Here is a 25,830-nt window from a genome sequence, read left to right on the forward strand (position 1 = left end):
CGTTCAAAGATTCATTATTCCCCCATAACATTATCATCTAGCATTAACACTGCATCCAACACATTTAATTTCGAACTTTCATCCTTTTTTATTCTTTCCAGGATAGTGGATATTTTCCGATTCCGGTAATGCGACTTTAATGTTTTTATTACTCCTTGGTCTACGCGTTGTAAAACAGATGTGACCTTGGGTGACCGCCTACGTGACAGTCGTAATTCAGTTGTTCAACCCAATCTTCGAACTTGTTGTACATACATATGTTTGGTATTTTCTTGTTGTTTGATTCGACAACAAAATAATTAGAGAATATTTTTTTACTCTTATGATTCGACCGATATATAACCCATAGCAAAATTAACATATTTCACAAAAAACCGACGTTACAACCAATATGACGTTATAAGCGATTTTTATTTGTTTGTTTTTGGAATATTAAGGGCAGAAATTCGGGACTTTTTGATTTCGTAGTTATAAGCGATATCTATATATATAAAAGAGCTTGGTGATGACTGAGTGAGTGAGTGAGTGAGTGACTGACTGGCATATCATCGCTCAGACGAAACCGCTGAAGCTAGAAAGCTGAAATTTTGACTGTGCGTTGCTGTTGGTGTGTAGGCGTGAGATAAGGCTGGGTTTTTGGAAATTCGACCTAGAAGGGTACGAAAAGTACTAAAAGGTACTAAATATGGTACCCTTTGTATTAGGCAAACGGGAAGAGCTAGAATTCTGAAATTTGGAATGAGGGTAACTGATGGAGAGTTAGAAAGATGTACCAAAGGGTTTTTGGAAATTCGACCTCTAAGTGTACGAAAATGTCTAAAAGTTACAAAATTTAGTACCAGTTGTATATTTTTAACGGATTTAGCTAGAAACTTGGAATTTGGTATGGAAATGAGGGTTGGGAAGTGGTGTTAATAAATGGAAATGGTTTCTGAAATTAGTACTCATGTGTACGAATAGTACTAAATGGTACTAAATTTAGTACAACTTGGATTTGGGTGAACGAATAGAGCTGGAAACTTGAAATTTGGTATTAAGATAACTGTTGAAGTGTACGATTGATATATGCGATAGTATTAGTACTTATGTTTACGAAAATTACTAAATGGTACTAAATTTGGTACAATTTGGATTTGGTGAACGGACAGAGCTGGAACCCAGCAATTTCGTACTTATGGGTACGGAATGTATTAAATGGTGCTAAATTTGGTACAATTTGGTTTTTGGGTGAAAGGATAAAGTTGGAATCCTGAAATTTGGAATTAAGATTATCTTTGGAGTGTAGGATTGAGGTAATTTTGGAAATTCGTACTTATGGGTACGGAAAGCACTAAATGATACTAAATTTGGTACGAATAGAGCTGAAATCCTGCAATTTGGGATTAAGATTTGGAATTAAGATTACTCTTGTAAGATTGAGGAAGTTTTGGAATTTCGTACTTAGTTGGTACGAAAAGTACTAAATGTTACTGAATTTGGATTTGGGTGAACGGATAGAGGTGGAATCCTGAAATTTGGAATTAAGATTATCTTTGGGGTGTAGGATTGAGGTAGTTTTGAAAATTCGTACTTATAGGTACGGAAAGTTCTAAGTTTGGTATAATTTGGATTTCGATCAATAGATAGAGCTGGAATCCTGAAATTTCGAGTTAAGGTTACTGTTGGAGTGTAGGATTGAGGAAGTTTTGGAAATTCATACATCCATAAGTACGGAAAGGATAGAGCTGGAACCCGGATATTTGAAACTAAGATTACTGTTGGAGTGTAGGTTTGATATGGTTTTGGAAATTCGTACTTATGAGTACGAATAGTAAATTTAGTTCAATTGGGATTTGGGTGAACGGATAAAGCTGGAATCCCGATATTTGAAATTAAGATTACTGTGAGTGTATTTTTGGGGTGGTTTTGCAAATTCGGTCCTATTCTGCGAAAAGTACAAAAGTACTAAATGACACTCAATATGGTATAATTTGGATTTTGGTGAAAGGAGAGAGCTGGAATCCTGAAATTTGGAAGTTAGATTACTGTTGGAGTGTAGGACTGAGATAGTTTTGAAAGTTCGTAATTATGGTTACTAAAAGTACTAAATGGCTCTAAATTTGGTACAATTTAAATTTGGGGGAACGAATGGAGGTGGAATCCTGAAATTCGGAATTACTGTTGCAGATAACTATCTATCTAAATTAAGATTACTGTTGGAGTGTAAGGGCCTGTTTATGTATGTCGATAAGAAAATGAATACGCAAGAAAAACTACCAAATTTGAGGGTGCTTTTCTAATTTGTTTTTTGTTTTGAAGCAAAAGCAAAGGAAATAATATTTCCAAAACTAAGGTTTGGGTGTGTTTCATGCGCACACATTTTGAAATTTATACATATTACAAGTACTAAATTTGGTACCAGTTTGGCGTTCCATGAAAGGATATGGGCGGAATTTCGAATTGTTGTGTTGGTGTCTAAATAAGGAATTTTAACTGCATACAAAATCTTAAAAAAAAACTAAGGGCTGGCTGATTTATTGAGAAATACGAAATGTACTAAATTTTATTAAATTTGACGTTGGGTGTAGCAATGACGATGGAATTATATATTTAGTGTGTGAAAAGTACAAAATTGCAATAAATTTGCTATTGGGCCTAGGAATAGAAGTGGAATTCCGATTTTTTATTTATTTGTCAGGTTCATTGTTAGAGGTGGTCGTACAACAAGTGTACTAGAAGTATTAAATAATACTAAATATTGAAGCACTGGTATTGGGTGAACCGATACATGAAATTTGTTATGAGGATCGCTGTGTAGATTGGATGAGAATGTTTAAATGTATGAAAGGTTTCTACATGTAACAAGAAGAGCTAAAACTGTACAATTTGAGCTATGGTCCTGGTTTTTAAAAATTGTACTGAATAGTGTACTATTGTTTTTATGTTAACACGAATTCGGTTTATAAATAATGTACTGAAATCAAAAAGCAGTAAAGGCCTACGTACAGTGCTGCTCAAAACATTTGCAACTCAGATGCCTTTATCACATTTAGACTATTTTTAAGGACATTTTATGTTTTGAAATATATTTATTTTTGCAATTTCATTCTTTATAGATCCTACTTTCAAGATTTTAAAATGATTATTCAGATCTTAACACTTATGTTACAGAAATGTGTGAAATGTCGGAGGATCGCGTGTTTTAGCCTGCTCAAAACATATGCAACTCCGTAGTTCGAATATTTATTAGCTAATTTTTGTTGAGTTTTTTGTATTGATTGGTATAAGATGGTTTTTAGTCAGAAAGAAGGGGGCAAAAAGCTTTCATGAGGAATACATTTTATGCCGCCTATGTTTAATTTTGACAGACAAGTATGCCGAAAACAAGGCATTTCTATTTTTTTAATAAAAACAAAAGTTATGGTCCGAAATTTGTATCAAAGATATGAAAAATGTTTATTTCTGAAAATTGTGGATCCAACGCAGTCCAGAAATAAAAATAAGAACATGACAATATTTAAAATTGAACTGTATACCGCGTAAAAAGTACTAAAATTGCGATAAGATGGGAATGAGGTGAATGTGCAACTAGATCTATTGCAGGGGATAATCAAATAATGATGCGAATTATTAAGCAGATCCCTCAGAGGTCATCAACAGACGTTAAATAAAGGCTTTACATCGATAAATCTATACAAAACCCTCAGATACATACCATAGATACCGGTGTACCAATATGGGCAAATTTTAGGAAAACAGTAATTTCCAGGAAAAGTTCAATTTTTCATATAAATTTTTCAAAAAAGGTTTGGAATTGATTTTGGAGTTATAAAATCGAGTACTTTTCGTCGACTTAAATCAATATTTGAGTTATATGACTTGAAAAAATGTACTTGATCACCAAGTTGAATGATAATCGAATTTGTCCCCTTATACAAAAAAGTTGACCCAAAACGAAGATGGTGTTTTATATTGACCTGGAGGTATTTTTATGGACAGAGATGGTAATAGAGGCATGAGTTCGAGAAATTTATTGGATTTAAAAACTAACCAGACATATAATATGTCGAAATCGCACCACGTACACACCACAGATGTCGTATAAGAGGGTTTTTGGCATAATACCGCCGCTAAACGTATGTATAACCACGTAAAACTAGCAATTTTTGCAAATATTTTTTGTGTTCTTATCGGACCCTATCAGCTTAAGTGATCTGAATGCATATGAAAGGTTCCGGGACCCTAAAATGGACTCTACACTATTAAATATCTAATAAAACTTTTGTATTTAATAAGTATCCTTAGAGACAGGATCCAAAAGGATGTATTAATTTATTTAGTTACCTGGATACCTTTATGATATGTCCAGATAATAAATAAAAGGTTGAGCTGACAATATATTATCAAAACACAAATCATATCTTCAGATTTTGAATCAAATTTTCTAAGTTGCAAATGTTTTGAGCAGGACCAAAAGTGAGTCCGAGCTTTGTTTCGTGTATTTTTGTAAAATAAGTGCAATTATTGCCAATTCTTTTTTAAATCTTTAAAAAGGGGTCAATAAACAATCAACCTACAAAAATATTTGCATTTCAAATCCATAAATTACCTCATAACTATATAAAAATTGAAGTAGTCATTCCAGTTGCAAATGTTTTGAGCAGCACTGTACATAAGCTGCCTCGCCTGGTTGCCTTGCTTGCTTCTGATAAAAGAATAAAAAAAGGGCAACCCAGTTTGAAATTTGCTCGGCCTACTTAATTCTTTTATTTTTATTATGTCAAAAATGAAGCAGGATTGCAAGGCAACCAGGCAAAGCAGCTTATGTACCCAGGCCTTAAGTTCATTTGAAAAGGTAGATCTATGCGGCTAATTTTTTACAAGAAGGTTTTTACATTCTGAGAATAAAAATGCCTAAAGTAAAATAACAGGTTTTGAATAAAAGTTTTCCACATTTTGATATCACAAAATTTGGTTGGAAAATATGAATACAAATTTCAAATATAGCATGGACCGCTTTTGAAGTGTAGGGATCTTTTTTGAAATTCGAACAAAACGTGTACGAACAGACTTAAATGTAACTCAAATTTTCGAATTCGTTGGTTTTTGTCACACACAAAAAACATTTTTGTTTTTGTATCCAATGATTGTATGTGTGTGAAAACCAAAATAAACTTTTGATTTTACTCATATATTTGGTTTTCATAACAAAAAATACGGAAGAAAACGTCTGACAAAGACGATAGGAAGAGACCCAACGTTTTGAGCTGAAATTTTGTTGTTTGTTACAGAATTTCGCTGAAAACGCATGGATATGATGGGAAATTTATCTATAAAAATTTTGAGATACTAATATATTTAAAAATCCGCCATACGGGCGAAATATCATCATTTTTCAAAAATGTATTTTGACATTCATTGAAAATTGTTTTCAAAATTTGTCTGTATATTGAATATTTTTTGGAATTACCACAAGGAGCATATTTTTCAATGAGAACAATTCAAAAAATTTTAAAAATTAACATAATGAAAACCCTGATATAGAAAGCTTTTCGTAATCAAACGAATGTTTTTTTAATTTTTTATAAAAACCAAATTTTTTTTACAAAAACTGGCTGAATATATAAATCCAAATAGATATATTTTCGGTGTTCACCATATTAAATACTGTTTATTTGTATATTATTCCTTTTCCGCATACGAAGTAGCGGGCATTTTGCTAGTGACGTTATAAACGACGACGTTCTAAGCGATTTCGACTGTATATGAAATGGATTTAGTCCAGATATACTTGGAGTCTAAAAGTATTATTTCGTTAAAAGCATATTTTCTTCGTATGAAAGTTAGCCCAAAGGCTGCAATTCGTAAACTCGGTGGATTAAGATTGCCAATTTCATTGCAAATATACAAAATAAAACAAATAAAACTTCATAGAAGAGGTTACCCGATGAAAAGCTCTCATTAAATCATTATATTAGTCTATACGATTAAAGAAATGTTAAAGTGGTCAGTTCGTCCAACGAAATATATTTTCATGTTTTAACAATGTTACAATTCAGTTAAATTTATTTCTCACTTACTCTTTAATCCTTAGTTCTGGAACTTTTTGGTTTTATACCAACACGTAAATAGTTGAATTAAAAATGTAATTTCATTCCAAGTTTTGTAACATCCATTCATTCAGCAAACTATTCCCAACAAATTATTATGTCATTAAAATTGTCCAAGAACATGGAGGATTAAAAATCACCACTGAATGCTGACCACTTTTGGGGTTGTTCTGAGACAAATGATTGTAATAACGACACTGACACGTAAATTCATCCCAATTAAAAATTCATAAAACAAAAACTCGAATTTTAATACAAATTGCAGATAGTGAGATAACACCATTTTCTATGTTTTTATTGAAGGATACCTAAAATGTTTTTAATGTTTAGTTGGTAGAAATTCTTGAAGTAGGGAAAAGGTAGAAACGAGTTAGTTACAATAGATGTCACCCACCACCTAACACCAAACGCAAATAATAAACAAATAAAAATATCTATTGGACGTGGACGACTATTGAATACGCTACACACTCGATACTAATAATTACGATTACACTGTGCTGAGGATTTTTTGAACTGAGGATTTTTTGAAAGTTAAATATATTTTTACGGAATTGAGGTTTAACGTTGTTTTAGTCCCCCATACGATTTGTACCAAATAAAACGACGGTTTGTTTAGATTACGACTCTACAATGCTTTATTGATGTTATTCACTTTTTCACGCAAGATTTTATTTCTCTACTAAGCAAACAGTTTAAGCACACAGCTTTACTTTATACAGGTTATTTTTAGAACACACTGACGGTTTCAATTCGCGATCTGAATTACAACTAACTCGCCCACCTCCCACTCTCCCGTATTTACACTCGCTCGCTGATGCTTAGACTGTTCTAGCGTCCTTAATATGCAATTTTCCACAATGGTTAGGCGACATGCTAGTCGATTCGCAAATACACATATGCACATACAAACCGACGGGTGAATCTAAACAACAAGTGGGGCAGAGGTAATAATTAAGAGAGAGTAGAGAGGTACAATGAATGACGTCACAATGTAGAAAGATTATTAGACAACAAGTAAAAAAGCGTTAAGTTCGGCCGGGCCGAACTTTTCATACCCTCCACCATAAAAAATTCTGCACTAAAATGGAATAATTAGTTTTCATTCCTGTCCCCAACTTTAAGTGGGTACGTAAATGTCAGTTTTTGATGGGAGCCTTTAATGTCAAATAACTCCTAATTCGGTTAAAAATTGCAGTTAGAATCCTCAAAATACCGAAAATCGGTACATAACGTGGGAACTTCAAATGTCATTAACAGCTAGTTCGGAGGTATGTGGGCTATACAAAAATATGAACTTAAATGAAAAATGTTTGCTCCAGAATTTTTGTTGGCTTTTAAATTTCAAATTACAGAAAGTTCGTCCAAAAAATAAAGCTAAGGTAAGGAAAATCGGGAGGTTTGTTTTGGGGCTATACCACAACATGGACCTACGTTGTTTAAACATTTTAAGTAAAATCCTCAAAGTACCGAAAATCGGGAAGTATTGTTATATTGGGGCTATGTGGAAAATTGTTGATGCAGATGTGTGGTGACCACTACAACCTTCAAATGTCAAATTACAGTTAGTTCGGTTAAAAATTGTAGCTAAAATTGCAAAATTACTGAAAATTGGGAGGTACCGTTATATGGGAGCTATATCCGAACATGGTCCTATGTTGACAATTTTTGATGGAGAGGTGTTGTGACCACTAAGAACTTCAAATGTCAAATTACTGCTAGTTCGGTTTAATATTGTAGCTAAAATCATCCAATTACTGAAAATCGGGAGGTACCGTTATATGGGGGCTTTGTCAATACATCGACCTTTCTTGACAATTTTTGGTGGAGAGGTGTGGTGACTACTAGGAATTTCATATGTCAAATGTTCAAATTACAGATAATTCGGTTAAAACTTGTAGGTAAAATTCTCAAAATGCCGAAAATCGGGAGGTACCGTTATATGGGGCTATACCAAAACATGGACCTATGTCCACATGTTTTGTTATATAAGTTTATTGACATTTAAGAACCCTAAATGTCAAATTATAGCCACATCGGTCTGAAAATGTAGCTAAAAAGGCAACATACCGTAAATCGGGGGTACCGTTATATGGGGGCTATACCAAAACGTGGACCGATATAGCCCATCATCGAACTTGACCTGCCTGCAAACAAAAGACGCATTTTCCCAAAATTTCAGCGAATTTTGGTGGAGAGGTGTGGTGACCACTAAGAACTTCAAATGTCAAATGTTCAAATTACAGCTTATTCGGCTAAAACTTGTAGGTAAAAATCTCAAAATACCGAAAATCGGGAGGTACCGTTATATGGGGCTATACCAAAACATGTACCTATGTTCATAATTTTTTCGAATATAAGTTTTTTGGTCACTGAGAACTCTAAATATCAAATTATACGTAATTTGGTCTAGAAATGTGACTTAAGACGTCAAAATACCTGAAATCGGGTGGAAACGTTATATGGGGGCTATTCCAAAACATGGACCTATGTCCACAACTTTTGTTATATAATTATATTGACACTTAAGAACCCTTAATGTCAAAATATAGCTAAATCGGTCTGAAAATGTAGCTAAAAACGTCAAAATACCGTAAATCGGGGGTACCGTTATATGGGGGCTATACCAAAACGTGGTCCTACGCCCACAAGTTTTCTTATATAAGTTTATTGGCACTTAAGAACCCTAAATTTTAAATTATAGCTAAATCGGACTGCAAATGTAGCTAAAAACGTCAAAATACCGTATATCGGGGGGTACCGTTATATGGGGGCTATACCTAAACGTGGAACTATATCCACAACCTTTGTTATATAAGTTTATTGAAACCTAAAAACCCTCAATGTCAAATTATAACTACATCGGTCTGAAAATGTAGCTAAAACGTCAAAATACCGTAAATCGGGGGGTACCGTTATATAGGGGCTATACCAAAACGTGGACCTATGTCCACAAGTTTTCTTATACAAATTTATTGGCACTTAAGAACCCCAAATGTCAAATTATAGCTAAATCGGTCTGAAAATGTAGCTAAAAACGTCAAAATACCGTAAATCGGGGGGTACCGTTATATGGGGGCTATACCAAAACGTGGACCTATGTCCGCAACTTTTGTTATAAAGGTTTATTGACACTTAAGAGTCCTTAATGTCAAATTATAGCTACATCGGTCTGAAAATGTAGCTAAAAACGTCAAAATACCGTAAATCGGGGGGTACCGTTATATGGGGGCTATACCAAAACGTGGACCTATGTCCACAAGTTTTGTTACATAAGTTTACTGACACTTAAGAACCCTAAATGTCAAATTATAGCTAAATCGGTCTGAAAATGTAGCTAAAAACGTCGAAATACCGTAAATCGGGGGGTACCGTTATATGGGGGCTATACCAAAACGTGGACCGATATAGCCCATCATCGAACTTGACCTGCCTGCAAACAAAAGACGCGTTTTCCCAAAATTTCAGCGTCCTATCTCCATTTTTGTGGATGCTAGAGTGATTACCACAGACGGACGGACGGGCGGACGGACGGACGTGCACAGATCGACTCAGAATTTTACCCTGATCAAGAATATATATACTTTATAGGGTCGCAAATGAGTATTTCAATGCGTTACAAACGGAAAAAGCGGAGGGTATAAAAACTTAATGATGGAAACAAATATGAGTTAGAGAGAGCACAACATAAACAATGGCAAAATAGTTAGTAAAAAAAGAAGCAATTTTATGATCGTACTAAATACTATACATTAGTCTAGTAAAAATGAACGCTAGAAAACTAATTTTTAAAATTAACGAAAATTTATCTTAGTTAACTTAAATCAAATATGTTTACACTACTGCAACAATATGTTTGCACTACTGGAACAATATGTTTGCACTACTGTTTCTTTGCAGAAGTGCTCTTCTTTCTAACACTGCCGAACATTTTTACCCTCCACCATGAAATATTCTATATTTATATGGAATAACTAGCGAAGTGCGTATTACTTCGTATGCGGAAAGGGAAATAAAAACACAAATTAACAATATGGAAATAGTGAACAAATAAATTAAATTAATTTTAAAATAAAAATTTAGCTCCGCGAAGTATTCGTCGTAGACCCCCAATGTGGTATACCGATCTTCATATCTCGACGACATAGAGCGATTTTGAGATGTGTGTCTGTCCGTCTGACCATTATAAATTATAATCAAACTCCGGGCCGCAATTATGAACCGATCGTCACGAAATTTTGCATGGAGGTCGGGTTCAGACCAGAATAGACCCCTATGCTGGTGATAATCGTGAAGTATGGATCAAAAACAACATTTTAAACCTATTTTGTAGCTGCTCTCTTGGTCGATATAATAGTCCGATCGCCTCGAAATTTTCAAAAACGTAAGAATATACTACAAAGAAGAAGTTTGCAATTTGAGTTGGTGATCAGATTAGATTAAAAGGGTAAATGGACCAAAACTTTTGTGTGAAAATTGAGAAAAAATTTTACATACAGTTTATATCTTTAATCCTGGAAGACACATTCCAGGCAAGTAAGCCATGTTAGGAAAATGAATTCTTGACCTTTTTATTAATGCCACGATGATATAACAGAGTTACAGCCTAATAGTTATTTGTTTGTAGTATAATCATAAACAGTCTAGAGGTAGCAATTATAGCTCAATAGTCACGAAATTTTGCACTTGGTAGGAGTTTAGGTCGAAGAGGTCTGCAATTTTGGATAATGGTCTGATATTATTTAACAAACTTATATTATTTAGTGGAAATATGCACGATATGCAAAATATGCAAAAATGTCTGGACCTAATTCGTTTTATTTTGTGATAAAACTAGTTTCTGTCTAATCAGATTTTCTCTACGATCATCCTAGGTCCATTCATCTTGGGAAATTGGCCTAAAATTTAAAAAAAACATAGAGACGTTGTAAGGATTGAGTTTATCTATTTCCTTTATGTCCGAGGCTAAGGGTATATCTCCGTCGGCACAGCTGACTTATACTTTTTAACTTGTTTTAATAATATGTAGCGAAACAGCCCCGATTGGTCATTACAAAATGCAGAAAATAGTACCTTACGTTTCCAGTAGTGACGGCGTATATATATTTATGTATGTTCTATATCTCTGGTGTGGTAGCATGTATATCAGGTGCCCGGACATAACTCCGACGGACATAACTCCCACGAGGGACATAACTTTCAAAATGATTTTGAGCGTTATGTCTGCTTTGCTTTGCGGACATAACTCCCAAATTTTGTTTAATTGAGTGATTTTTATAGTATTTGCACTTTTTACAAAAAATGTTATTATGTTATGTTATGTTATTGACCGATCATCACGAAGACCAGAATAGATCCCTATTTTTATTGGTGATGTATAATAATCCGGCTCGAAGGACCAAAAGAACAATACTACGTCGTATGGGATTCTCGATGCGTCCAACAGACCGCCGCAGCTAGTCTGTATATTGATAAATAAAATTAAGCAGTCGGTCTGTTTCGGTTGAGTGCGTGGAAGGCACTGATTATACCCTCAGCCTTTAGGCTAAGGAGGGTATATCACGAATATTGTCAATTATTTCATATTCCATTTCAGAAAAAAATGATACTTTTTTTCGCGCTACATCAACGATTTTTGATATGTAGGTTAAGAAAAAAATTTCCAGTACGAATCTGGTCGCGAGCCAATTTTTGGTTGTTGCGGACAAAAGTTATGGCGCTTTTATTTCGCTTTATAAGAAAGAAAATATTATAAAAACGCTAATTATTTTAATGAGCACAATTGTAACAAAAAGTTCTCTCGGAGTGACTTCAGCGAGTAGATTGCATAATACCTGCAAAATGTTACACAGAATTCGCGGAATGTACATAAAATTGATAAATTATTGAATATAAGTCTACATTTTTCAAAATTGAGGCCCACTTAGTGGTCATAAAATTACATAAAAAATTCCTGTGGATCCAAACTTCACGGCAAATCAAATGAGACTACAATCATACAGATTGGTGTTATAGTTTGGATTTTACAGCCAAAATAAGCACATATTTTGGTCAAAAAAATAATTTTTTGTTTAAAAAAATATTTTTTCACATGCATTACACTGTTCAACATTTTTGAGACAATCGCGTGCAAACAACTTCTGTCCAGAATTTTATGAAAGTAGAGGACCAATAGGCAAAAACCATATTTGGATTTTGTTTTCTTAGATCGGGTTTGGTTTTTATGGCCTCATCTTAACATGGTTAAAGATCGAATTTTTAAAACAAGTCGGGGCTGTATCTCTGAAACCAATACGAATCTTGTTTTGACATCTGCAGCAAACTTGTAGATAAGAGCAAGAAGAAAATATTTGGAGGAATAGTGAACTCGAAAAACTGCAACTATTGCCTCAAATTTTATAATATATCTAAAAAGCGTATCTCCCAAAACGTTAAATTCTTCTTAATGTTACCTTTTGGGAAAATATTCTCTGGAATGTAGTACACAACTCTTTAGAACATTATATTGTTGTAAAATGCCTCTATCCCCTTGTTTATAGCAATTTTTTTAACAACAATTTAGAAAATATTTCAATAATTCATTGAAATCCCCAACAAGAGAATAAACAGCCTGTGTGAACATTGTTTGAAATAAGTTTTGTAAAAGGTATGTTATGAAATACCCCTTAAACAACGTGAAATAACAATTTTAGAGTTTCAGAATGTTCTGAAGAATTGATGGTCACATTATTTGGAAAAATTTTAGAATGGTTCCTTGTTTCAACTCCCAACAGTTTAGTTGTTACTGACCAGAATTTCAGAAATGATGTAAACTTTTCTATATTTTAACGAGTTTGATGCGCTAAATGCAGCTTTTCCTAGTTCATCTGTTTGACACATAAGTTCTACTACTTAAGGGTTGCAATATTGCTGAAGACTGCAAAGCAAAATTCTTATTAGTTTCAGAGATAAAGGTCCGATCACTGGAAAAAAGGCTCATTTTAGGTCGTTTTAGATGAGGCCATAAAATATAAACCCGATCTAATATGTACTTTCAGAAAATGCACATTAGAAGTTGTTTGCGTTTCCAGTGTTGCACAGTGTTATGTAGTAGAAAATATTGTAAAAATTTATAGGAATACTTCCTTCATTTTGCTTAAATCTCCCAACAAAATAGTCGGATTTTGCTTTATTGACATTCATATTAAAGCTTTCCCATTAGGGAAGCTAATTGGGTTGATGGGGATATATGTCAAAGCTTCTGAAATGGAAATAGAGGTCAAATAACCCATTTTTATTTATATGCATTTTAAAATCCTTTAAATCGCGTAAATATCAAAATCAGTTCGTCCGCATGTGATTTTCATGTACAGCAATACCGTATCTTTTAATTTGAATATAGTTTTCGAAATTTAATTTGGTGGCTAAGATGTAGCATCAGCTGCATCTTAGCATTAAAATACCTATAAAATATCGCTAATTTGCGCAAAGTGCATACAATTTTTGTCCGCATCCGATTTCAATGTCCACCATGAAAATCTACATCGATATATATCTATTTCAAGGCGATCAATTAAGAACCGTGGATGTAGCATCACACACAATTTTTTGGGATAAAATTAATGTAGCTCCCTTATCAGTGAAGTTTTCAAATCTCTGTTTCCGCTAAAACGAAGATGCTGTATTAGTTGTTTTATTGCAGTGGAAACGAACCGTAGAAAACGCGATAAAATACGCGATATTTCCAAATACAATTTTAGGTGATTTTTCTACTTTGGACTTTCTTGTAACTCGCGTTTCAGTAGATGGATTTTTACGGGGAATGATTTATTAGATCCGGAACGTAAAAAACTAAAATGTGCAATCAAGAAATCTAATACAATTGTAAAAATTAGGCCCGAAAAATATGTTTTTTACAAAAATGTTCGTACAAAATTTCCGCATTTGTATGTAGATTTCTATGAAGCTGTGCAGACTACATTCACAATATTAGTATCAAATAACTCAGAATCGCAAGTACTACAATCCTATATATAATTTTTTTTAAAACCTGTTTGCGGAATGAAATTAGAAGAAAATTTGAAAAAACACTGTAAATCTGGCTTCAAAATGTCAGCATCATTTAATGGTAGAAGCAGTTCAAATTTTGAAAAGTAATACATTAGTGGGATGATCCTTATTTAGTTTGCTTCTACTTTTACTTTGACAGGAAAATCGAGAGAAGTGTGGTTTACTCACAAATCGAGAGAAAACGAAAAAAGACATGGTGGCTTCAACCCATTTTTACCCATTTTTTAACCTAAATATAGCCACAGCTTCCACCCAAATTATCTTTTAAGGCCAATACTTTTGCCACGTCCAAAAACGATTGCTAAGTCTGGAGTTTCCCCCATTGGCTTAACTTCATCACTTTCCTCTTTGCAGAGAAAAATGTTTACAAAACGCACTGACAGCTTGCAAAATTTTCTGATCGCTACCAATATCATGATTTCATCCCGGCGAAGGGAATTATCAATTGGCTTTTCAGTTTTTGAAATGATGATTTTTTTAGTGAAAACCTGAACTCTTTAAGCATCGAGTATTCTCATGTTAATGAGAATGATGCTCACTTTTCGGCTTTCCCAAAAAACACCAGAACAAAATATTTGCAAGCTGACAGCACGATTCAACTAAGAAATCATCGATTTCTGTTAAGTTGAAATAACATCAACACAGTTACCTGTGAGTATGTCGTTGGAATTTTATTTACAAAATTCCGTTTTGCGCGTGCCTTCGCTGTTTTTTGTTTGTTTTGTTTTAGTTGAAGATTCAATCATATGATTGCTAAGTCTGGAGTTTCCCCCATTGGCTTAACTTCATCACTTTCCTCTTTGCAGAGAAAAATGTTTACAAAACGCACTGACAGCTTGCAAAATTTTCTGATCGCTACCAATATCATGATTTCATCCCGGCGAAGGGAATTATCAATTGGCTTTTCAGTTTTTGAAATGATGATTTTTTTAGTGAAAACCTGAACTCTTTAAGCATCGAGCATCAAAAACATTTAATTTTATCCAAAAATATTTAATTTGTATAATATAGAATCACAAGTCGCGTATTCTAAAAGGGTAAACCTTGGCTTCAGCTATGTTAAATTTTCAAAAATATTGGTGATATACACTTTGATACGATGAAAATGTGCCTCATCGGAATAATGGTTTTAGACCCCAAGCATGTTTGGACGAAATGTGTTTCAGGCAATTTGGAGTCGATCTAGCCATGTCCGTCCGTCTGTCTGTCTGTCCTGCTGGCTGGAGCGCACGATAACTCTCGAACGGATGAACCGATTCGGTACAAATTTTGGCTTTCGTAATATTTTGCCCAAACTCGAAGGTGAGCTACATCGGTCCACTCCTTCCGGTACCTCCCCCACAAAAGTTCGAAAATGTTCGGAAAGTTTGTGCGCACGATAACTCTTGAAGGGAGTAACCGATTGGGTTGATATATTGTATAGCGTAAATTTTCTACCAGAGTAATATGAGGTTCCAATATGGTCTTAATAGGTCCACTCCTTCGGGTACCTCCCACACAAAATTTGAGAAAAGTTCAGTTTAGGGCCTTCTCTCGAATCGCTTTGATTTTTGTTTTAGCAAATTGTATTCACTGCCCTCCATACGACGGTACAAGTTTGATCAGGGGCAATTTCATACTTCCTGAGAAAATAGCAGGAAAGTTGCAAAAAACCCCTATGACACCGTGTGAGGTGGTTGGAGCGCAAGATAACTCTCGAACGGATCTGCCGATTCGGTCCATGATATGGCCTTAGTAATATTTTGTCCAAACATAGTTTAAGTTTGAAGATAAGCCATATCGGTCCACTCCTTCAGGTACTCCCCCACAAAAGTTCAAAAATGTTCGGAAAAATTGTTCGTACGGTAAATCTTGAAGGGAGTGGACAAATTTGTCTATACTTTACACATCCTAATATATCTACCAGGTATAGATCTTGTTCAAATATGGACTATATTTGTCCACTCCATCCGGTACCTCCCACACAAAATTTCGGATAAGTTCACTTTAAGGCCTGCTATCGAATCACTTTAATTTTTGTTGAAGCAACTTGCATTCGCTGCCTCAATTACGATGGTAAAAGTTTTTTTAGGGGCAAGTCCATACTTCTTGAGCAAACAGCCCGAAGAGTGTAAAAACCCCCTATGGCACCATATGTTGTGGCTGGAGATCCACTTCCATAACGATCAATGTCGATCCATTCCTTATAGTATCTCCTCCGCAAAATTCTTTATCTTAAATCCTAATCAAAATTTTTGTCGGTTCAAACGCCCAAAATATTTAAAACCCCCTAAATAAATACGTATTTTGGGAAAAAAATGTTTCAATATACACAGGCTGAGGGTATATCTCTGTCGGCAAAGCCGACTGATACTTTTTACTTGTTTTATTAAAGATATTTACAACTGTTTTGCTACTCTACAAAATATGTCTAAACCAAACTACAATCTTTAATTGTTATCTATGAATGAAAAATGTCATAAAACCTTAAGTGCGACCGTTCATGAGTGCAACAAATAATGCACACACATAACTAGCGATAACAGCAACCGCTGCCTGTGGGATCTTTACCACTTCTCATAACATAATTACCACTGACGATAACAATGGGTATAAAATATTTATTTACTTAAGCTGCTGGAAGATTTATTTTTAACTTATAAAATTTTCCAACGCCTCGACATGAGCCGAAAGTATGTACAAAAGCTATTTGCACATTCTCGCGGCCAGCTTAAAAAAATTAAGTAGAGTGATTACAATGAATCAAAACATATTGATGTATCTTCTTAGTGGACTGTATCGATAATAACTATAAAATCGTGTAAAAGTTATAAGAAGTTTATGTTTTAGAATTAAACAGGTGATAATTAGACAGCGGAATCCTATGCAAATGCATATATCGTTAAGATGATCGTATGGAAAATCTGATTAGACAGAAACTCGTTTTATTACAAAATAAAACGAATTAGCCCAGAAATTTGGAATACCGTACATTTTTTGACATATTTGCATAAAATGAGCATATGCAAAACCATATGCAAAAATATATTTAAGTATTTGTGGTCTAAATATCCAACTGAAATTCCTGAGATTTGGTAGTCTTCGTTGGGAGTATAAAACATTCCACTTGAAATTTGTCGGTACAGGCCACGTCTTCATATAGCCCCCATAGAACGGTACCTCCAGATTTCTGGTATTTTTAAGGTTGCGGCCTCAATATCCTTCCCAAAAGGCTGAAATGTGGTAATTAGTCTTCCTTGGGGTAAAAAACTTTCTACCTAAAATTTTTCGGTTAAGTTCAGGCCTTCATATATTCCCCATAAAACGGAGGAATCGATTTTGGGAAAAAAATTTTGAAGGTTGTGGCTGTGGTTATACATTTCTCTGTTTTATTGACTTGTCTGAAGAGAATTTTATTCAGAAAAATTGTACGCACAAACATTTTTGTATCTATTACTGAAATATTTGTTGCATAATTTTGCTTATGTCATATGTTTCGATTGCAACCCAGCAAAATTTGAAGGAAGGGATTCCATGCGATGACTTGATTTCATGGCATCTTTTGCATTGGTTCAAACGAAGTCGTGAAGAATCCGATCTTTTCATTAGCATTTGAACCAATGCAAAGGAAGTCGTGAAAGACCCGATTATTTCATCAGCATTTGAACCCGTGCAAAGGAAGTCGTGAAAGATCCGATCTTTTCATCAGCATTTGAACCCATTCCATCGATCCAATAGAGATGCATTTTTTGTTATTTATACAATTTTTTCTAAACATATAAGATTAATTATTTACAATAGACTTGATGTTGAAGGAGACTCGATATCACAACCAACGTTGTCAAAACTCTCGTCGTAATGATAATGTCATTACAAAGGGTTCGTGAAAATGACATGCCAAAGCATTGGTGGAAATGACATGCCAAAACATTGGTACAAATGACATGCCAAAGCGTTGGTGTATATGACATCTTCGGATCCAAAAATGATTATCATCTTTTGTGGTCCACGCTCATATAAAATTCATCGATGAAGATGCTAAAAAGATGACATGCTCACTTGTACCCATGATTGAATGGCATCTTTGGCATCGAACATTTTGCTGGGAATTTAATCAGTAGCCAAAACTATGCCCAGTCCCAAAATTTGACATGAATCGGACCAAAAATAGGAGTTGCATAAAATTCCGCTATCTAGTGATGACCGTGAAATATTTAGCGGGTGAATTGGATCAAAAACATAATATTTACCCAATTTTGTAGCGGCTCTGTAGGTCCAATTAACGCGAAATTTAATATAAGGTAAGATCATATGACTGAGAAGAAGCTTACAATTTTAGATGGCGATCAGATAATATTTAGAGGGTTAAATGGACCACAACTTTTGTGTGAAAATTGTGATAATTTTTAATATACATATTATATCTTTATTCCTATAAGAGATATTCCGGGCACGTAAGTTATACATGGAAGAGCAACGCTTGGCCTTTCTATTGATGTTAATTGTGTTGGTGTTATTTGTTTGTAGTGTAATCATAAACACGCTAGAGGTCGCTATTATAGCTCAATAATCACGAAATGTTGCACGAGGTAAGAGTTAAAGTAGAAGAAGATGTCTAAAATTTTGTATGATGATCTGATATAATTTAGCGGGTGAAATGGACCAATACTTTTGTATGAAAAACCATTTAAAAACGGGGTGAACTAAATAAAATAAAAATATATTTTTGGTCTATATTTTATTTGCTGGAGGGCATATAGCGGCAAATTAGCCTACATATGAAAAAATACTCCCCTTTCCCCTGATGTAAATTGCAATAATGTGTCTGCTAGATAACTGCCTAATATATAAAAGGTTTTGTTTAGAGAACCACATCTTCCCATTCCCATACGGGACAAAGGAGACTTCTCTCATATCAATGAGTGGACCCCGACTCATATTAGCTCAATGATAAGGGACCTACTCTTTATCGCCGAGTCCGAACGGCGTGTCTTAAGACTCCACTTTCTAGAAATGTTTTACATGGCAGAAAATTTGATGTTGCCTGGCTTGGTTACTTGTTTTTATTCAAAATCGAGCGTTTTTTAAGTATTTTCGCTTTCGTCGCTTTTTGTTTTTCGAAAAGTATTTGCATATTTATACAAAAACTTTTTATTTTCTTAAATCGTGCAATTGTTTTTGTAAAAAATTTTTTTCAAAAATATTTTCACCTGCGGCACTTTTCGTTTTTCAGAAAGTATTTGCATATATTTAAATAAAATAGGTTTTATTTTCTTAAAAATTTTAAATATTTTTGTAAAAAATCGCACTATTTTTTTTAAAAATATTTTCGCCGCTTTTCGTCTTTCAAAAAGTATTTGCATATTTTTACAAAAACTTTTCATTTTCTTAAAAAGAGAAAATATTTTTATAAAAAACCGCGCGGTTGTTCTCAAAAAAATTTTCGACTGCTGCACTTTTTAGAAACGATAAATAAATAAATGTTTTTTAAATTACTTTACATTTGCTTAAAATTAGCAAATGTTTTTGTAAACATCGCGCAATTAGCTTCATAAGCTTCATTAATCGCAATGGCTAATAAAAAACAAAAAATATATATACATCCAGCAGGCAAATTTTGTTGAAATATTGAATGTAGTTTGATTTGTATTGGCTACTATTTATTTTTCTTAAGAATTTTAAACATACAAAATACGACCAAAGATGTGTCTCATCGAAATAATGGTTCTAGACCCCAAGTATGTTTGGACGAAATTCGTTTCAGACAATTTGAATAGATCGGGTAAGACTATATCTGTCCACACCTTCGGTTACCTCCCACACAAAATTTGGAAAAGTAAAATTTAGAAGTCCTCTCGAATCGTTTTGAATTTGTTTTCAGTAGATTGTTCTTGCGGCCACCTTTACGATGGCACAATTGCAATGGCAAGTCCATACTTCCTGAGATTATGGCCGAAAATTGCAAATCCGCAAGATAACTTTCAAGGGGATTTTCTGATTGGTACAAACTTTGCATCGCAGTATTTCATCCAGTCATGTATAAGGTTGGAATATGGATTATATCGGTCCCGTCCTTCGAGTAACTCCTACACAATATTAGGGAAGAGTGCAGTTTGAGGACTCGTATCGGATCTATTTAAATTTTTTTGAAGAAGGCTATTTTCAAGGTCCTTATTGCAACGGTACAATTTTTCCGGGGTAAGTCCATACTTCCTAAGATAATGGTCCAAAAGCTCCAAAAACCCCTGCCGGCTCCAACTAAAATTACAAATCCGAAAAATAATTCTCAAACTTTTTCAAAAATCAGTGGTTAGTTTACTCGTTGTTAAAAATCAATATAGTTTTATACGGCATAATTATTATCAGGTTCCAAAAAGGAGCCTGATATTTAAAGATAATTTGAATCAATCAATCAAGATAATTTGAATAATCAATGTGAATTTTCGAATTTTCGAATATTTTTTAGAAATGTATAATTTATATAATTGTTCAACAAATATCCCAGTAGGGAGGGAGGCTTCTCAATGGACTCATATTAATTTATTGATATGTGACCTTATTTTTATCGCCGAGTCCGAACGGCGTGTCCTAAGTTGCCACCTGTAGAGGCGTTTTTAATGGATGAAATACTCAGGAAATATCGCCATCAGGAAATATTTTGCCACCGTTGACCGGACATTCAGCAAGGCCCTGTCCGACTATAACCCTCTCTTACTTATTTTTAATATTTTGAAGTTTTTATATTAATGAGAAATACCTCTGATTCTAAATGGTGTATTAAAAACATTTAAAATGCTAATAAAGAAAACTAGCAAAGCTTTGCATCAGTGACAAGTAGATTGCCGATAGTAGTCAAATATAGCAAATATTTTTTGAGCTTGAGGTCATGTTTTTATTTTAATTTTTCCAATATTTCGCAATTACTCTAAATTGCATCTTCAGGGAAAATATTAATAACTTATAAAACTAGTGTCAAGATTACTTATAACTATGATAGACTTCACTATCGTCGTCATCGAGTGTAGTATTTACAATATTTACAATATTTATAAGTAATCTTGACACTAGTTTTATAAGTTATCAATATTTTCCATGAAGATGCAATTTAGAGTAATTGCGAAATATTGGAAAAATTAAAATAAAAACATGGCCTCAAGCTCAAAAAATATTTGCTTCATTTGAAACCAATAAACAACAATAAATAGGTAGTCAAATATAAAATTATTAATTATCTTCAAATATTTCTTTTTTAACGACAGAATGATTTTAACTAATTATAATTTATTACTAAATTTAACACTCTTTGAAATCAATGGGTCCTAATTACCTTAAAAAGTTTTTTTTTTCGTTAACAAAAATTACACTTTAATCTCGGTGCGAAATGGGTTAAATTCCACTGTCTAGTTTTTCGTCCCGACTATAGATTTTCTTACTTTATTAATAATAAAGAAAAGTATGATCTGATTGAAACCCGAGACTTCGAGGAGACTCCGATGCGTTGAAATAAGTTCTGGACTCTTTATACAAAAAATATGTACAATGAGGCATTCTTTCGGAAACCCTCATCATAATGATGCATTTTGCTACGCATTGATATAGCTATGATGTCTAATGAAAGTACTTAATCAAAACTCAGGGTCCATTTTTTGTATGCAAGCATCTGCGGCGACATGTAGCACAATGTTGCATGTATAGGGTATAATAAATTCCAGAAGCAGAAAGATGTGACACATTATGTATTCTAATTCTACCCTTCCGACATCACTGTGACAGAGCAATAAGTTGTTACGATAGAACTTATCATTGTTAACATCACAAAGCCTCCATTTTAAACGGCAACTTTTGGTTTTTGAAACATCAAAAAAGGATATCTCAACTTTTGGAATTTGTCGCTTTTATCGTAGTGTAGTGGGGGGAGCTACTTAAAGAGGTTTTTTATATATTTTGAAGTGAAAAACAACTGATGAAAATTGTCTATGTGTGCTTTGTGGGTGACTGTGTTAGTGTCAATGTCTGCTTATCATCATTCAACAGATAAAAGTTTTTTTTTTTTTTTGTTTGCCTATGCCGTTCATGGCCTAAGTGAAAGCGAACGAGAAAAAATGAAAACATTGGCACACGGCCACACTCATACGCCCGTAGCATTAAACACACAAGAAGCATTTTATCCGTTGGCAAAACAGCAAAAGATTCATAGCCAACAGTTTGTTAACTTAAACTTGAAATACAAAACAGATGGTTGGTTATAAGGCATTGGCTGTGGAGATTTTGCTGTGCTGTGTGGAGATTTCGAATATGATGGAGATTTCGAAAATCGGTTGTACTCACCGCTCTCAGTGGATTTGTTGATGTGGAAAAATGGCACATGCGCCGTGCCCGAGTCTACACAACTCAGTCAGCTGCTTGCCGTCAGTTTGTGATATTTTTGCCTGCTTCAAAAAACTAGTTTGTCATTTAAACGAAGCGTGAACAGGTGAATCAATCGCTAGAGTGTTTCTCCAAACATGTGTGTGGTGTTTCAACATCATCATCATAATTATTATGGTCATGCCATTAATAACAACAAAACAAGTAAACGGAATAGCAGATGCGGCCACAATCGCAAGCCCACTGTGCAGTTAAAATTTAAACTGAAATAAATGTGGTCGCCAACAACATTTTGAAGGACAACAAACGAAAGGAAAAAATTATACGCTTGGTGTTATATGACAAACCAAATTTTTCTATTAAAACGACATGAAGCTCAAATTAAAGAAAATTAAATCAAAATTTTTGTCTAAGCAAATTTAAACGGGTAGCAACAATAACAGCAACAACAACAAAATCAAAGCAAATACAAATCAAATCCATTAGAAGAAAATTACAAACAGACAGACAAACGATTCACGCATCACTCATACGTCGTGTAGTAGGCAAATAAACGCAAAATCACACTTGTTTCCGCATCCGTTTCCCGTCAGTTTCGCATCTTCGGTTGTTGTGAGTGCGTGCTAGCGTGTGTGCGTCCGTGCATTCATGTGTTTAATGTGTAAAATTGTATTGTTGTAACATTGTCTCCTTCTGCTTCTTGTAATTTTTTCTGTTGTGTAAATATGTAAATAATGCAAAGAGGATTGTCTTATCCTAGCAGTGATAGTAGACCCGCCTCCCCCTCATTACAAAAGTGCGTTCGTTACTAAGCCATGGTTTTCACAGTCTCCCTCATAATTCGGATGTAAAATAAAGGAATTGATGTTTATATAAGAGTTCATATATTCTGTAGCAAATATCACCACGTAACGAAAAACACATAAATTAAATTTAAGTTTAAAAATTATTTAATATATAATAAAGAACCCTTTAAAGAAAACAATACAAAAAACCACCAAAAAATACATCTTGAGAAAAACAACAACAAAGGCTACGAATAATAACAAAAGAAAACGTATTTCTTAATGTGAGCTTGGACCAAAATAAAACAAATAACAACAACAAAGCCGTAACAGCCAACCAAAATAAGAAAACACCATAAAACAAATATAAACATCATTAAAAGGTAAGCTCAACATTTGAAGTGTCTGGTACCTAGAGTAGAGTCTGTTGTCGTCGTCTTCGTCGTCGTAGTATTTCTGCTGGTTAACCAGCCGGTTTCTATGTACTTGAATTGTCGCCTGACCGTGTGAATTGGGTTAAGAGTTGGAAATTATCGTCATCATCATACAAACGTTTTATTATATTCAACACAACTGCCATGAACAATGTCACCCCATCAACGGCATCGGTATAGTTGTCAAAACACCCACCGCACCCAGGGTTCATTGTTCACGAGCATTAACTAAATACACAAGGACCCTTGGCTTCTAACTAAGCAAAAGACCTTTCCCACTACAACACAACAGAATTGCATGCACTGTGCAGCAACATTGCAGCACTTGACTGTAACAACAAAAACAACAACTTGTCCATTTTACATTTGATCTTATTGTCATCAAGGCACAGAGGTTGAGTTCAGGTTTCCTGTTTTGGCCGAGATTACGCATAAAATGTGTGTGCGTGCTAAAATACATACTTATGTCAGTGCAATGTCTGCTTCTAAGCGTAGAATGCAACCAAAGTGTAAACAAATAATTTAAATCGGCAGAGGAAGTTAAACAAACAGCAATAATTGCTTAGTTTAAGTTGGACAACTAAAATATGGTATGAGAAGGCCAAAGTCGATAAGGGCGTATTATATGATAAATACCCTGAAGAAAATTAGATACATTTCCTATGTTGTTTTTCAAAATAGTCAGGCTTAATCCCATAGTCGTTGTTTTAATATTTTATTAAAACAACTATAATTTATTAGTTTATTGGCGATGTTTACAGGGAAGACTATAGTTTCAGATCTCGCTTTTCCCACTAATAAATTATAGTTGTTTTAATAAAATATTAAAACAACGACTATGGGATTAAGCCTGACTATTTTGAAAAACAAAATAGAACTCGTCATCCCAAATAAAAACGCCAACCCTCCTAATATTTCCTATGAACATTCCAGAAGTACAAAAGTAGGTCTCATATCATTGAACTTATATGAATCAGGGTGCATTTATTCATATAAGGGAAGTATCCCTTATACCTTATTTATGGGTCACTATAATTCATATCGTCGATGTTATGCTTGCGTGTATGATGTGCCATTTCGGATTTTTGAGGCATTTGCACTTTACATTTTTTTCACTTATGTCCTTTCTGAATTTGTATACCCTTCTGGTGTACCATTTTTATACCCTCTATCATAGTATGGGGGTATATTAAGTTTGTTTTTCCGTTTGTAACGCTTGAAGTACTCATTTGTGACCCTGTAAAGTATATATATTCTTGATCTATTTAGTGGCCAACACACCTCCGTACCGAAAATTGTCAACATAACAACATAGGTCCATGTTTGGATATAGCTCCCATTTAACGGTACCTGCCGATTTTCGGTATTTTGAAGATTTTACCTACAATTTTTAACCGAACTAGCCTCTAACTTGACCTTTGAAGTACTCAGTGGTCGCCACACCTATTCACAAACTAGCTGTAATAACCCTGCCTACACCAACTTTAGTGACTGAAGAACTCGAAAACTTACGAATTGAGTATGTGATTTGGACGAAACTTTGCACATCGTAAAATTTCTTCCAAACATACATCAAGTTCTAAGAAAGTCTATATTAGAATATATCCTCGGGTACACCCTCACAAAAATTCACAATATGTGCTTAAGAGCCGTTTAAGGGCTTTTCGAGTTTTCGAGCGATTTAATGGTTTTCGTGGGCAAGACCATGTTTCCTGAGATAATGGTCCGAAAGTTATGTTGGGCTCTATATCTACCGAAAGGAGTAATTGACATTGGTCCAGCCTTCGCGTATCGTAATATTTCTCTCACACCAAATCATGTTCCAATATGGACTATAACGTTCCTCATTTTCGGATACCTTCCACACAAACCTTCAAACATTTTCGGAAATGTGTGGTTTAGGGACATGTTTAGGATAGTTTTGAAACTTTTAGAGCAGGTAGTCCTCGCGACTCATATTACGATAGCATATTTTTTTATTGACAACGGACAAAATTTGATGGTTTTGAGTAAAATATACAAAAAAATGTCTAAAAATTACAATTTCTGGTAAGACCCGGGCCTCCCCCGTGGCTTCGTCGGTGTCACCAACTAAATGTTCTTGATAAGTTTGCAAGATGGACTAAT

General features: G+C 34.2%; 1 protein-coding gene across 1 annotated transcript in view; it reads left to right on the top strand.

Moving 5' to 3' along the window:
- The first annotated feature begins 22,572 nt into the window (after positions 1 to 22,572).
- 5-HT1B (5-hydroxytryptamine (serotonin) receptor 1B) overlaps positions 22,573 to 25,830 on the top strand; it is a 202,051-nt gene continuing 198,793 nt past the window's right edge. The window contains exon 1 of the mRNA XM_073988645.1: positions 22,573 to 23,652. The gene's annotated coding sequence lies outside the window, so the exon portion shown is untranslated. The remainder of the gene's footprint in view (positions 23,653 to 25,830) is intronic.

This window comes from Musca autumnalis, unplaced genomic scaffold, assembly GCF_047663935.1.
Source record: "Musca autumnalis isolate F117 unplaced genomic scaffold, ASM4766393v1 scaffold_5, whole genome shotgun sequence".
Classification (NCBI taxonomy): Eukaryota; Metazoa; Arthropoda; class Insecta; order Diptera; family Muscidae; genus Musca; species Musca autumnalis.